The sequence below is a fragment of the Kogia breviceps genome, chromosome 4 (genome assembly GCF_026419965.1).
Source record: "Kogia breviceps isolate mKogBre1 chromosome 4, mKogBre1 haplotype 1, whole genome shotgun sequence".
Lineage (NCBI taxonomy): Eukaryota > Metazoa > Chordata > Mammalia > Artiodactyla > Physeteridae > Kogia > Kogia breviceps.
In genome coordinates this window covers 4,940,406-4,956,847 of record NC_081313.1, presented here as the reverse complement: position 1 = coordinate 4,956,847, position 16,442 = coordinate 4,940,406, and positions in this window count along the sequence as shown.

Here is a 16,442-nt window from a genome sequence, read left to right as displayed (position 1 = left end):
ATGACCCCGGGGGTAATCAACACTGGATTCCTCCTGAAATGCCTGGAACGCCCCTCCCCCTTCCTGGGGTCCGGATGAGCCTGGAGGCCACCCCCATGCCCCAGCTGCCCAATGTGGCTGAGCTGGAGCGGCTGAAGAGCCTAAACCTTCATTGCTGCTCTTTGCATTCACAAGTAGCTGGGGAGCAAACACTTATAAGACACCCCCCCCCGAATCCATCACTTTGCAACCTCATCTTTTCTGAGAAAATTGTCTATATTTTCAGTGCTGCTTTTTCATCTAGGCAGCGATATTCTTCTTGAAAACAGATTTTATTCTGAGTGTGACTCTGCAGAATAAAAAATTAGGCAATTTAAGAAGATTAGATATTACTTCCCCCAAACAGATAGCTTAAGCAGATAAGCCACGAGTTGTGCACATATATATATATTTTTTAATAGCAATTACCATCTACCTGATAGAGGAGAATGACTCTGTTGGAATTGAGGTTTATTGTGTAGCTTTCTAATTAGGAGGCCTCCAAAGAGAGTAACATCCTTATCAGAATTCATGAAGAACGTCTTCTAACATTTTTCTTTTATTTTCAGACTCATTACATAAACAGCGTTCGGGGTTGGGGATAGAGGAATTTGAATGTAGGATCTTGTCTTGCAGGGCAGAACATTTTTGCGAATTTATTTTTCAAGAGGTAAAGGAACCACTCAAGTGGAGGTGTGGATCCTTTTTGGCTGCTCTCAGGCATTTCACTCATGTCAGATGTGTATGTATGTTGAACAACCAGCTTCATCCGAGCAGCAGGGCCAGCTCTGAGCTCACGAGAAGCAGGTGGGATCCGGCTCTTATTTCGACTCCGCAGCCCGGCTGTCCCTTCCCTCCTGCAGAGCTCCTCCCTGCACTGGGTTCGGCCCGTGCCTCACCCCACCCCACCCCGATTATGTTCTCTGTGCCTGAAAAGGGTCCCCCCAGCCCCAGAGGCTCACAGCTCCCGGAGACCCCTCAGATCACCTTCCCCGGTTACCTGTGACCCCCTGGGGCGGCAGTTATTTGAATTAGTCAACTTGAGCACGGGTTGGGGGTGAGGAGAGGTCTAGGAACGCCTCAGGACACCCAATCGCAATTTTCCCCTGTTACGGACTGAATTGGGTCCCTCACCCCCGCTTCACATGTCAAAGTTCTAACCCCTAATACCTCAGGATGTGACTGTATTTGGAGAGAGGGCCTTTATAGAGGTAATAAAAGTAAAATGAGGTTATTAGGGTGGACCGCTATCCAATATGACTGGCGTCCTTGTAGGAAGAGGAGATTAAGAGACAGAGCCCAGGCGTAGAAGGCTGACCGCGTGAAGACACGGGGAGAACGTGGCCATCTGCCAGCCAAGGAGAGGGCCTCCGAAGACATCGGCTCTGCCAACACCTCGATCTTGGCTTTCCAGCCACCAGGACTGTGAAAACATGGGGCTTTGTTATGGCCGCCCTAGGAACCGAGTACACCCACGCCCGCACCCTCGAAGAAGCCTGTTGGCCCGGTGAATCCCCGGCTGTGCCCTGCACGGAGGGGGTGGGAGTCCCGAGCACAGAGTCCTGGCCTGCTCCGCACGGCCGTGGCTTCTACTTCCCGACTTCTTCTCCAGCTAGTCTGGGAAGCACTGGCTCACCAAGGCTCACTTTTAAGTCTGCTAGAGCACGCGTTTTATGTGTCCCTAAAACACTATCATGTGCAGTGAGTACGTGCCCAGACCGCCGAACAGCGGTCCTCGAAACCGTAAACGTGGAACTCTTCCCTGGCCGTTCATTCTGTGCCTTATCTCACAGCCCTCAGGCGGGCACACACACCGGGTTAACCCCCAGCCCTGGAGGGCTCGCCCTTTGTGTTCTGCCGGGACCACCGTAGCCGAGGTGGCGCTGGGGCTCTGGGTGCAGCGCAGGCGGGACCTGGGACAGAGGGGCAGAGGGCGTGGAGCTGAGGACTGCGGCACTGCCTTTTGCCCCTGCCCCTCAGAAGCACATCTCACTTGAGCTGATGGTTCTGCTTGTTCTTTTCTCCAGGCGGGTTATGTACGAACTGACCGCCCGTGAGTCGCGACCTCACCTTCTCCTCCGCAGCCCTCGATGCCCAGCAGAGCCCCCGGCGCCCGTAGGTGCGCACCGGGCGCCCAGGGATCGTGCGGACGGAGGCTGTGACCCCAGTGGGGGGTGTGGAAGCGGAGGGCACCTTCCGGCCTCTTCTCCCCTGTCCCCCTGCACTGCTGTTGAAGAGAGGAAGGCTCAGGCCTTCAGGGCTCTGAAGGGAAGGAAGGCAGGGAGAGGGGTCACCCCAACCCCAGATTTCAGAGATAAGCTCCTGCTAGTTGGCGGTTCCTCGGGGAAAGGCTTCAGAGGTGGAAGTCAAAGCAGCGCCCTGGACCTCTGGCTGATGGCGGGGTCCCTGAGGCCTGGGCCGCAAAGGGCCAGGCTGGGTTGGGCTGTGCTGCGGAGCCTCCCACACAGCCCTGCCGCCCCTCCAGCCTGGGAAGCTCTGCAGAGGAATGCAGAAGCGCAGGACGAGCCAGCCCAGGAAGCAGAGAGAGCTATTTTTGAAAGTGATACGCAAAAGCTGCGTCTGTGACATAGAACAGTCTGCATGCAAAGTGGAAAGTGTGATTCATGTCATGACTCTTTGCAAACGTCACCAAGTCTGAGGTCACGAAGACACCTGAGAACTGCCTCGTTAAAGGTCTAGGATTTGTTGGATTTTGTAAAATAGGAACATATTATAATGTTTAGATTTGGGACTAATATTAAAATATCCAGGTATGAAAATAGTGTTAAACTAGAAAAACATGTGTAAATTGAGAAAGTCTTGATATGCTTGCAGACATTACCCTGTCTTCAAGGGGAGTTCTCTGAACTGGTAGTTGAGACATGTTTACGTGTTCCTCAGCTTAGCTACCCCATGTCTGTTCACTGTCCAAGTTGAATTCATCCACTCTCAGTTTAATTTTCTTTCTTTCTTTCGCTCCTATCCTCCCTCCCTCCCTCTTTCTTTCCTTCTTCCTTCCTTCCTTCTTTCCTTCCTTCCTTCCTTTCTTTCCCTCTTTTTTCTCCCTCCCTTCCTTCCTCCCTCCCTTTCTTTCTCTTTCTTTCTCCCTTCCCCCTCCCTCCCTCCCGTCCTTCCTCCCTCCCTTTCTTTCTCTTTCTTTCTCCCTTCCCCCTCCCTTCCTTTCTTCCTCTCTTTTTCTTTCTTTCTCTTTCTCCCTTCCCCCTCCATCCCTCCCTTCCTTCCTTCCCTCCTTCCTTCTCTCCCCACTCCCTGCCTCTCTCTCCCTTCCTTCCCGCTAAGAACATATAAACATAGAAATTGTCAAGTAAAGCTCTGTGACCTATTCCACTGAATCTTGCCTTTGACCAGAACATCAAGAATTTCAGACTAATTTGACACGCAATTGTTGATTGACTGTTGAGTATGAGATGCCGGATGTGGCCTCATCTCAAGGTAGCTTCCGGAAAGAGGTGATTGTCCTTTCTGATGTCGATTTCAGAAATGTGGCCCAAACAGCCTATCTTCCCATGAGAATGCCATTAGTAATGGTATTAATGAATTTATATAGTGTCTGTGGGGCTGTGTTTATGCTTAGCTGGTACTGACTTTTGTGAGTATTGAGTTCCATAAACTTACTCACAACCATGTGAGGCTCTCCTTCTTCCAGTCTTAGATTTTCATCTCTCCTGCTGTGTTGAAGATTTTTTATTTGATAAGTAGAGGCATTTTGGTGAAATGGTTGGGTTGATTTTGGAGCAGCACGATAAGAGTTACATAATTTGGTGCAAGTTATCTAACTTCCGTGAAACTTAAATTTCCTCATCAATAAAGTAAGGATAACACCTACCTCCGAAGGATTGCGATAAAATTAGATACAATAAATTTTCCAAGTTTCCCAGCACATACTAGCCACTCAGTAAATATCTGTGAACCCTCCCTTAGGGATCTAAAAGGCATCATTATGGCTCCTTTTTAGCTTTATTTTCATTTCAGGTGTCTAAAACTTCACCGATTCAATCCAGGGTTTTTCTCCTTTGATATTATTAACATTTTTGGCCAATCAGTCCTTTGTTATGGGAGCTGCCCTGTGTACCCTGGGATGTTTGCCAGTACCCTGCTCTCCACCCACCAGATCCCGGTAGCAACCCCTACTCCAGTTGTGAGGACTAAAAATATCTCCAGACCTCACAAAATGTCCCCTGGGGGCAAGATCGCTCCTGGTTGAGAACACTGCTTTAACCTAAAAGGACAGAGTTTCCCGTTATGGAACTTCAGGAATAGAGCGAGTCTGGAGAATTCCCCAGATGCCACATCTGTAGGTCCTTCCCTTGTCTCCTTGGTAGCCTGTCTTTGCCAGGAGAAGAATGGGTACTTAGCACAGAAAAGAGACTCCATGGAGAACTACTGTGTGACTGAATTGTATTGTTAGAAATTTGGGTAAAATCGTGTGATTTTGAGGCTATGACGACCCCTAAAGAAAATACTTGGTACTGGGAGTTTGCTGCATCTTTAATTCCTCTGGGCTCAAACATGTACACAGTAGGAAAACATCCTTCAGAACATCAAGACATTGAGAAATAATTTTGAAAATGTGTAAGTAATGAAGGAAAGTAGGAATAAGTTATGTGATATCAACCAATGTAGGAGCCCCAAATTCTTCATGGAATGGTCAGAGGAATTAAAGATGCAGAGCTGAAGTTAATGAGATGTTGTTTGTTTGAAGCTTGATAAGTAAGATGTCGCTTAACCAGGTTTTTCCTGTACAAAGAATGAGAAAGTTTAATAAGTTCCGGCACGGCCCTGGCAGCTCACTGCCATGGTCACACTTACAAATGGTTTATTAGAAACTCCATTTTACTCACCAATTTCCATTCGCTTCCATTTCCCTGGTTGTGGCTTATGTCTGCAACTCTCCATATTTAATCTTATTCCAAAGTCAAATTACTCTTGGTTTATTTGGGTCAAATGAGATCTGCTGTTAGGTAATTTTGCAGGTGTGAAAAATGTGTTATTCACTTTTCATAGAGCATTGCCCTTTTCCCGTCAAATAACAAATTCTAGCGAATCACAGTTTAGCAGGAAAGTAACCTTCGTCTTTACATCTCAGAATCGGCAGATTCCATACAAACTCTTCCTCTTAACCTGAGGAAGGCACATAAGGCTTCATTCGTTTGTTCGTTCGTTCATTCTTTCGTTCGTCCGTTCATTCATTCATTCAAGGAACATTTGTTCAATGTGATAGACTAGGTTAGGCTTTTATATTAATAATTAAAAGAAATGTTTCGACTGCCAACACCATAACTTCAGGGGTTAATATTCTAGTTCAGCCATCTCAGCCTGGCTACACACAGGCTCACCTGGGTGGGCATGTGGGGCTGTCTTGGGAAAATTTGATGCCCACTCCTCCAGGGCCAATAACATAGAACCTCCTGGGTGAGGCTGAGAGCTGGGTAACTTGACAACTCCCCCAGTGTCACGTGTAGCCAGGTTGGGCTTGCTGGCCTGGTGAGACAGGCAGGAAACCATCACCCTCTGCCTTGGGCAGTGACTTAAATGTCCGGTGTTGTGGCTGAGTGGCTGGAACCAAGCGTGGCCCCGAGTGGACGGTGCTGTCCTCCAGGGCCGCACACTGGCTCTGGGACCCCAAAGGCAGCTAGCTGGGCACAGGGCAGGTTCTGAGAGAGCGACGACTCGTTGTCACTCGACACAACAATCGCATAAACTGCTCGTGCTGGCGGGTCCCCCAAGGGTCACTCCTGGTCTATTCTCCAGGCGTCGGTGGTGAGTCAGACACTATCGTCCTAGATGGTGTAGAGTGTCTCCCACAGGACTCACGCACCTGGCTGGGACAGGGCAGTGAGCTACCCGCCGCTGCCCCGGTGACCATGGACCTGAGTCAGGAATTCCACCGAGGAGAAGAAGGTCTGCAGAGATGGCAGCCTCGGGTCGCTGTTTAGAAGGTTCTTGGGAAAAGAATGAATCAGCACTCCCTCCCTCCTCTGTTTTGTCCTAGATGGAAATTAATGGCAATTAATGGCCATTATTAAGAAGATTGATAGACACACAAGTGCTGCATAGAACCACCCCCTCCTCGCACACTGTAGGTGGGGAGGTCCAAGGTGGGATGGAGAAGCAGTGCTGTAGGTGACCATATACAGTCAGGGCTTTCCTGTTTTCTATGTGACCTTCTCTCCGCCCTCAAAGTCTGAGTCCACTTTCATTTTCATGACCCACAAAACCTCGCCCCGGTGAGTGCTTTTTCTTTTTTTCTTTTTTTTTTTTTTTTTTTTTCGGTACGCGGGCCTCTCACTGCTGTGGCCTCTCCCGTTGTGGAGCACAGGCTCCGGACGCGCAGGCTCAGCGGCCACGGCTCACGGGCCCAGCCGCTCCGCGGCACGTGGGATCCTCCCGGACCGGGGCGCAAACCCGCGTCCCCTGCATCGGCTGGCGGACTCTCAACCACTGCGCCACCAGGGAAGCCCAGTGCTTTTTCTTCATGGAAGAAGTTGAGCCAGGCAGGTTGTTAATAACTCAGGAAGACGGCTGAAGGAGAGAGAGGCCGCCCGCCCGCTGGTGATAAAAGTGCCCATGGACGGTCTCCCGCCGAGGAGCCGGCAGCGTTCTGCCCGGTGCTGAGCCGTCCCACCGTCCCAGGGCCCCTTCAGACACTCCACCACCAACAAGCGCAAGCTCAAGTCCCGGCTCCTGACAAAGCAGCCGGGCAGGGAGTGGTGGTCATACTGTGTCCTGCCCATAATACTAGGAAGTCACTCATTTTCAAAGGAGGTGTTAGTTTGGTTTTTGCTTTTGGTTTTAGTCTACAGTGAATTCAGTTTCTTACCACTAGCAAGTTCTCTGATGAATTTTATTTCAATGGTCGGTGCCTCCCCACTGGACCCCAGCCGACTCATAACAGGCGAGGTGATTGGCTGAAAGAAGGAGGATGAGGTCCTGGGGCGGCTGGAACAAAGCGCCACAAACCGGGCAGCTCGAAACAGTGGAAATTTGCTCTCTCACGGTTCCGGAGGGCAGACGTATGAAATCGAGGTGTTGGCCGGGCTGGGCTCCCTCTGAAACTCTAGGTAAGTCCTTCCTTGCCCCCTCCTGGCTTCCGGTGGCGCTGGAGGTCCTTGGCGTTCCTGGGTTTGCGGCCGTGTCACTCCAGCTGCCTCTGTGACCACAGGGCGGCCTCCCTGTGTGTCTGTGTCTTCACATGGCATCTCCTCTTCTAAGGACGCTACTCTTTGGGTTAGACTTACCCTGAGGGCATCTACTTAACCCGATTACGTCTATAAAGAAGCCTATTCACAAATAAGGGCACATTCACAGGTGGCAGGGGTTAGGACTTTTGGGGGGGCACAATTGAACCCATAACAGAAGGTGAGAAAAAATAAAGTAGCAGTGGAAGGAAGGTGGCAAACAATGAATGAAAGAGTAAGAAGGAGATGGTGTTGACGGTGAACAGAGTCTTGGGGGCCCGGGAGGGGGCCTTTGTTATATGAACTTGCTGACCGTCAGAACCCCTCTACCTGCAACCACTGCCCCGTGAAATACATTGAACTCCCAGGACAGTGATTTTCCATTTGTCCATATGGTATTATGTCATGGACATAACTTAAATCGGCAGAAGGCGAATGTCTTGATTTGCGGGGCTAAGTACGCAGTCTGTCTTCCGAGTCGAGTTGCGTTTTGGCTGGACTGGGAAGTGGGGACGGGGCAGGTGAGGGTGGAAACGAGGAAGGAAGAAGCGATGACGTCCCCCGGAATCCTGATCTCAGGCGCGTTCTTCAAAGTCCGGGCCCTGAGGGCCCCGTCCATCTGAGGTCCGTGTGACAATGCCCTCTGCCCTGGGAGCTTTCCTCACTGTCATCACAGTATGAACTTACCCCCTGGAGTTGTGCAGAGCTGCTTCCGGCTTCAAAGGCAAGAAGTTCTGTCTTTAGGAAAAACAGAAAGCAAATAATCAGATGCAGGCTCTCCAATACCCTAACGACAAGACTTAGAAAAATCACTGCAAAGCTGAAAGGCTGGACTTGTCTCCTATGTTGAAAATATAAAATCATGGAAGTGAGTCTCCAGGTGACACGTTAGTGACATACAAGGGGCTTCTGCATTTCTCTAGGGGTGCTGAGGGCTCTCAGATCCTCATAAGAGCTAAATTAAAGCTACCTTACTTTAATTACCAGAATAAAGGGAAGCAGTTGGAAGCAGCAGGTTGGACTGGGGAAAGGCACGGCCTTTAGAGTTGGTTAGATGCAGTTCTGAATCTTGATTCTACAACACCCAGCTGTGTGAGTGGATCAGCTCATTTAGGTGTCCTCTCGGCCACTTGGTACCAGTGCAAATAAATTTAACCTACCCCCTTGGGTTTGTGGAGGGATCAACTCTGAGAACGTGTACAAAGGACTTTGCAGAAGGCCTAGTGCTCTGTTGGCCCTCAGCAAACATGTCCCCCCCAGCACATTTATCAAGGAACAAACCAATGCAAGCAGAACCTCAGAATGTGAGCTTATCTGGAGACGGGATCTTTAGAGAGGTAATTAAGTTAATGTGAGGTGTCTTAGCTCAGGCTGCTATAACAGAATACTGTGGACCACAACCATTTATTTCTCACAGTTTTGGAGGCTGCAGGGGGAGGTCCAAGACCAGATCCAGTGTCTACTGAGGACCTGCATGCAGATGGCTGCCTTCTTGCTGCATCCCCGCATGGCAGAGGGCACAGAGAGAGGAAGCTGCTCTCTCCAGCCTCTTCTTATGAGGGCACTAATCGCATTTGTGAGGGCTCCATCCACATGACCTAATCACCTTCCAAAGGCCCCACCTCCTAATACCATCACATGGGGGATTTAAGCTTCAATGTATGAATTTGGGGGCAAACATTTTGTCCATAGCAGGAGGTCATTAGAGTGAGAGCTCTAATCCAATATGACTGGAGTCCTCATAAAAAGGGGAAAATTGGACGCTGGGACAGGAATGCACAGAGGGAAAAAGTGGCCATTTACAAGTCCTGGGGAGAAGCCTGGGACAGGCTAGCGCCTTCAGAGGGCGCATGGCCCTGTCCATACCTTGATCTAGGACTTCTGACCTCCAGCACGGTGAACAATATATTTCTGCTGTTTAGGCCTCCCAGTTTGGGGTACTTTGCTACGACAGCCCCAGGAAACTCACAAACAGGTGTTGGGGCATCACAAAAGCACGGATCAGTCCACGGATTTGGCATATGCGACCCAAGTTGGGGACTGTTTCCATTGTACCTTCCACCTGATGGCCCGTATAAGACAAGCATCACTTCCATAAACACCATGGCACTGAAGCACCAGTGAGGGCACAGACAGTCAATGTAAAGAGACCCTTTCTAGCAGCTGCCTTGCTATTTCTTTATTTTTATTAGTTAGATCTATAAAACGATTAGAACAGCTTGAAGCTTGGGAAGCATTTGGTTGCAGCTTAGGCACTGAAAAATCCCCCCAAAAGAAGAGTTCTGAGTGAGTCTGTGACATCATGTGCCGTGACAATGTATAATTACACGAGATATTATTAAATTGTAACATGTGAAGCTGGAAAAGTAAGCTCAGTCTCCTGTGGGTATAATTCCATGCCTCTCTGTTGGCTGACATTGGATTTACAGGGCAAATGTCTTGTGGGCTCTTGCCACCGTTGTTAATGTGAGACTCATCAGAAAACATGCCAAGGTGACAAAGTCGGCGAAAAAGGAACACTCGTCTTATTTGGTACCTAATATTTTATTTGCACTATGATGTGATAAGACATTGTTTAAGTTTAATAAATGCCAACTGGAAAGTTGATGGTTACTTATTTCCTCGCTTTCTATTTTCTTACATGACTTTCTTTTGGTCTCCATAATGTAATTATTTACATTCTTCAGCTAATAATGACTGGCTTGGTCGGATGAATCTGGGGTCTGAAAACGTAGTGACGACTCAGAACCTGAATCTGTGGGTGGTTGGGACAGATTTCTCAGCACGATCATCCTTGGGGTGGGGTCATTCTTCGGGGGGCTGTCCTGTATTGTAGGACGTTTAGCAGCATCCAGGTCCCCTAGCCACTAGGTGCCATTAGCAACCTCCCTCAGCTGTGACAATCAGAAGTGTCTCCAGACATTTCCAAGTGACCTTGAGGGGGGACGGCGTTGCCCCCAGTTGCAAAACTCTGGGTTATAGGAAGAGGGTAAAGGATTTTGCAAGGACAGAAGACTTAAGGCCAACTCTGAGCTGCTGATACAAAATGCCTCGTGCTGGAATACTGAGGAAACCAAGCACACATTTCACCTCTGAACAGTTCCACCTTCCCAAGTCAATCATCTTGTTTATTTTCCCACGTTTATATGATGAAATCAAATACAGAGTTCTTGATAAAGCAGAAATGAATGATCCCATATTAGTTTGCTAGGGCTGCCATAACAAAAAAACACAGGGCAGCTGAAACAACAGAAATTTATTTTCTCACAGTTCTGGAGGCTGGAAGTCTGAGGTCAAGGTTGGGTTCTGGTGAGACCTCTTTCCTCAGCTTGCAGATGACGCCTTTTTGCTATGTCCTCACGTGACCTTTTCTGTGTGTGCTCACAGAGAGAGAGAGAGAGAGAGAGAGAGAGCGAGAGAGAGAGAGAGAGAGAGAGAACTCTGGTGTCTCTTTTCTTCTACTAAGGATACCACCGGATTAGGACCGCACCTGTATGACCTTATTTAACCTTCATCACCTCCTTAAAGGCCCCACCTCCACATACAGTCACATTGGGGGTTAGGGCTTCAACCTATGAATTTTGGAGAACACGATTCAGCCAAGGACAAATGCTAAGAGTATAATTCTGTCCAGAAATTTCCAAGGTACAATCAATCACAGGGAATCAGGAGAAGGAGCCCCAGCTTTGAATAATGTCTGTTCTTTTTAGCTTCCCCTTCCCCCTGTTAGCATTTATTAATGTCTTGTTTGGAGCTCTCTACCTGCCAAATTATGGCATGTCCCCTGCTTCGTGTTTGAGCATTTTGAGCAATAAGACCCAAGATGGAATGAACGAAACCGAGCGGCCCTGCCCGGCTGTGCAGCTGGCCCTCCTGAAGTGGCAGCATCCCTCCCGCCCCTGGTTTTAAGCTTCCCTGTCGGTGATGAACTTCCCGTGTCCCTCTTGATTTCGTGTGCAATGCAACCCCGCCTACTTGGAGGAGGCTGCAAGATGGGAGAAAGGACACATGCTCTTTGGAGTAGAAGGAAGAGCTCTCTTTTTCCTTGAGGCCTGTGATGGCCACTGGGCCAAACCCCAGAGATGCAAGAGAGGGCCACCCAGCTGGCCGTGTCCTTAGCAGGCAGAGGGGAATCTATTACCTGGGGATCAATGGCTACAGATGCTGAGTGACAGGGAGAAAGGTCTACGGAGTTGGGGAGCCCTTGACCAAGGGCTTTGTCTACTTTGGGGGTGGTCAGAGAGGGCTTCCTGGAGGAAGTGACAGTTGAATTAAGATGCTTTTAAGTAAGAATTTGCACACTGGTTTTAGAAATTTAAATGGAGACCTTGATTTCCTCCGGGTGATTCACATCTCCCAGGGCACTTCAATTACATTGAAACTGGTTATGCGAAAATGAAATTTGGGATTATTTATTTAAAGGATTTTAATAAAATTGCCCTAATTAAAGATGTCCCTGAATACAAACAGGGATCATTCAGGGGGAAGATATTAATCTTTCTCGTCTCTCTACAGAAGTGAGGATGCCGTGCATGGAAGGGCTTTGCAGGAGAGGCAGCCCAGGAGGGCGACCCCAGAAGGCGTTTCTCAGGTGTCTTTGTTGTTCTGTGATCCCCGGTCTCAGGGCAGGTGCAGGAAGCCAAGGCTCATCTAAAACGTCACTCAGGAGGGGTGGTTTGTGAATGACTGAGACCCAAATCGTCTCAAACGAAGCAAAGGCACTTTTAATCCATTGTCCTCTGGCGGGAGTTCCCACCTGGCTATTCTGACTCTGGTCGGAATGTGGGGGGCTCCCCGCCCCAGGAAGCTACTCTGTGTCACCAGCTGGGGCTCCTGCAAGTCAACTCCATTCTAACATCATCTACCTGGAGATAGTGCCAGAAGGGCTCAGTCCTAAGACCGACGCCCACCCCTGCCACTCCGCCAGTTCAAACGCCAGGTCACCTGCGCTTCTGACCTACTGGTTATAGATCGGAGGTTCCAATGATCCCCCCTTCCTTGGGTTTGATTAATTTGCTAGAATGGCTCACAGAACTCAGAGAAACATTTTACTTCCTAGATGACCGGTTTATTATAAAAGGTTATCACTCAGGAAGAGCCAGATGGCAGAGATGCGTAGGACACGGCGTGGGGAAGGGGAAGGGAGTGTTCAGGCCCCTGAGCACGACCCTCCCTGAATTTTCACCTGTTCACCCCCGCAGAAGCTCTCCCAACCCAGTCCTTCTGGGGTTTTTAATGGAGGCTTCGCTACCGTAGGCATGGTTGATTAAATCATTCAATCCCCGGCCCCTCTCCACTCTCCAGGGGTCGGGGGTGGGGATGAAAGTTTCATCATCTAAAACACAAGGTTGGGTCCCCTGGTAACCAGCCCTTCTCCTCAGGTGCTTTCCAAAGTCACCTCATTAACATAACAAGAGACACAAGAACTTCCAAGGGTTTTAGGAGCTCTGTGCCAGAACCAGGGAGAGACCAAGAATCTATTTCTTATTAAAAAACACAGCATCACACCACCCAAGCCCATTTCTGAGATAATTCAAAGTCTGGTTGGGAAAGGAGAACTCCTACCCAGATGAGAATGGGGGATGTGTCCTTAACCCTCGATTCTTAACCTTGGTTGCACAAGAGAATGACCTGAGAAATAATCATTTAAAAACAAATGAAAATCTCTGAGACCTCCTCTGATGATTCTAATGTGCAGGAGAATAGTGAGCCCCGTTCTAGAACAATCTTTGGAGAAAGATGAGTATTCTGGGCCTAGAAGACACTGCAGGATTCCCTCGGTGCACGAGCTGGGGCAGGACCTGGGCTCAGAGCTTCTGGCTTGTTCCCGACCAGCAGTCCTCCAACTTTGCGGCCCATCGGAATCAGCTGAGGAGTTCTGAAAACCTTTGTCCGTGCCACACGTCGTGTTGATGAATCATAGTCTCCAGAGAGACATCAGCTTTTTTTTTTTTTAATGTACAGCCAGGTTTGAGAACCAGGTAACCAAGGTGGCAGACCAGGGGTCCTCACCCTTGAAGGTGCATCCGAGTGGCCCTGAGGGTATGTTAACTCACAGGTCCCTGTCTCCCTCCCACCCTGAGTTCCCGATTCAGCCAGTGCACCTCTAACGCGTTCCCAGGTGATGCTGATTCTGGAGGTATGCCCTTGCAGAACAACCTTCTAGGTCAAGTTAAATCTCTTGGACTTCATCCTGGCCACAAGCTGGTTCTGCAGCTGCAGAAAAGGAGACCAGGACACCCAAGTGGACAAATGTCCACGGTGCCCTGGATTTGGGCAGATGTGTGAGAGTGGCCTCCGCTCCTTGAGGAACAGAGTCACAGTCTCACTGTGGCTACAGGGGAAGCAGTCCCGTGGCCCCTGGCCAGTGGCTCCTTGGTGGCTTCAAACGTGTGTTACCTGACCTTGGTTGTGAGCTGTGACTGTTGAATGACCAAAGCCAACAGGACATCAAAGAGAGAACCACTTTCCAGCCGTTGGTGACCACCCCCCTTTAGTCAAGCCCAAGATAATTAAGCAAGGATTAAGTTATTCAGGATAAGAAGGAGAGAGAGATTATGCAACAGTTAGCTTGACATTTAGAAAGCTATGTATAAAAATGATCAGTTCTCAAGAAAATAAAAATAGTGAGGAAACTAAAAACTGGCAGTTGTAGCAGAGGAGCTAATGTTATACGGAGGCATTTTCAGGGTTTCCTTAAAACACATTTTGGGTTTATTCAGTGTTCTTTCTCCTCACTGACGTTCAGCTATGCCTCTGGCAACATTCCCCAATCCTACACGTTTCTCACCTCGTCAGCTTAAAAACTGCTTCTTTGCTCCTTGTTGTAGCCACGTCCACATCAGCACTGGCAGCTTCCAGGGCTGGGTCAGTTCCCCTCCGGCCTCCCCTGGTGCAGTGGAGGAGGAAGAACTGGCCTCTGCGGCCCACGGGCGTGTGTTCTGTGGCGTTACACTGGAAGTTACGCAGCACGACACAAGTGGGAGAACATTTTTTAAGCTCTCAGTTCAAGTAGGAGGTGACTCTCCTCCCTCCTTCCCCCCCTCCTGCCCCATGCCTGGTTGCAACCTAACAGGGACACAGCCGATGAAACGTCCCCTGTTGAGAGGGGCCACCGACATAGGAAGGTGGGAGAGGTACTTGTGTCGTAGGAAGGTGGGAGAGGTACTTGTAGCGTCTTGTGGTTCCTAAGAGAAGGCTGAGAGCGCCGTGGTCAACAGGCAATGGTACCGCTCAGCCACTCCAGGCTGTGTGGGAAGAATAACGAGGGTCGCACAAGTCTGGATCCAGTGGGATGCTGTCCATCCTGATCTGGCGCTGTAGTTAATTCTTTGAGGGTTCTTCCCAGAATCCACAACATGTCATGCCTGGTGGGTCAAGAGCCGTAAGTGGAGTCCGTTAATAACACTTCTCACACTCAGCGGCTTCTTTGGGTTTGGAAAGCTCTGAGCCAGGGTGTCCCTTTGGGTATTGCTAAGCACGGGTACCTAGCTGCAGAGCCCCTGCTGAATTACCGTCCACCACTGGGACTGCCTAACGCCACTGTGCGCACCTGCACGGCAGGTGTCATAGGCTGAGCCCTACACTCTCAGGCTTGGAGCGGAGCAGACCCTGCACGGCCACTGCGCCAGATTCTCCCTTTTCCTTGCCAGGAAGATTTCTGTTCCATATCCTAACGAGGATGGTGAAAGATTCCAACCAGAGCTTGTTTCTTTCATAAGCTTTTTATTTTGGAATGATTTTCGGTTTATAGAAACGCTTCAAACATAGCACAGAGAGTTTCCACACGGGGTCACACGTGGCTGGCACGTGCCAGACCCCCAGAGGGGTCCCTCGCTAAATTTGCACCCAGGTGCCTTGCTCGGCGATGCCTGGCCCCAGCCCCATTCCCATACACGCTTCGCCCCGAGTCCCCGGATGTCAGCATCCCACGTGACCACGGAGCACCTGCCAGCACTAAGGCTAACACTGCCGCATCGCTACTAACCGGACCGCAGACTCTGGATTTCTCCAGTCTCCCCAGTCCTGCCCTTTCTCGAGATCCCAGCCAGCGCTGCACACTGCATTTAGCTATGGTGTCTGCCCAGACTCCCCTGGTCTGTGATGGTTTCTCAGTCTTTTCTTGTGGTTTGTGATGACCTTGACAGTTTGGAGGAGTGCTTGTTGGGCATTTTGTAGAATGTCCCTCCGTCTAGCTTCTTCGAGGTTTTTTTTCTCATGTTGATACTGGCGATGTTTGGGGAAAGCACACCAGAAAGGCGAAAGTCCCCCGAAGTGCGTCACATCGGGGGCACCTGACATGGACATGACGTCCCCGGGCGGCATGGGAACCTTGACCATTTGGAGTGAAGGCTGCCAGATTTCTCCACCATAACATTATTCTCTCCTCTTTCCACGTTCTGTCTTTTGGAATCAAGTCATGGAGTCGACTCACATCCTGGTGCGTCAGGCATGAGGTTAAGTTCTCCCCGCTGAGGGGGATGTATTTACATGGACCTCTTGGAATCTTTCCTGAGCAGAGCTTTTATGGGAGGTGGGTCCATATGTTCCCCGAACTTAGCCCTCTGCAGACAACAGGCGGTGAAAACATCAGTGGCGCAAAGCAGCTCTTGTTCAGTGACGGCCACGACGGACTTTGGTGCTTGGTTCCCAGGGGGCCCGTGCTACGGGCACGCCGCGGCGCTTGTGCGGATGGGGCTTCTTGTCAAAGGCAAGAGGGGGGCTACAGGAGTCAGAGTGGATGGCCTGTCCACCTTGCCCTCTCTTGGAGAGCCGCACCGACCAAAAGTTTTGCCCGAGCCTGAGACCTACTGCAAGGCTGGGAAATTGGGAGCCTCCCTGACAATATGGAGACAATTGTAACAAACAGAGACATCACAAGACGGTTTCCTGAATGAGGGTGGAACTGACAACCTCCTCTTTCAAAGCTATCATTAAAGAAACAGCGAGAAATGTTATCTTTTCCAACTCTGCACGTTGAAACGTACCTGTCACAAACTATTGTTAAACTCTCTCTTAGGTGTCAAAAGCCTACTGCATTTGCTACAGAGCCTTATGTCTTTAAAGGGCTATCCAGGTCTGGGGCGCTGGGTTGTGACAGTTCAAATCCACTTTCTATCAGTTATTTCAGTTCCCCGAGCTGGGAACAATCTTGTTGAAAACCCAGCCTTTACAGGTGCATTTTTTTCCTGTTAGGTGTTTGCATGGGACTATCAGCAGCGCTAG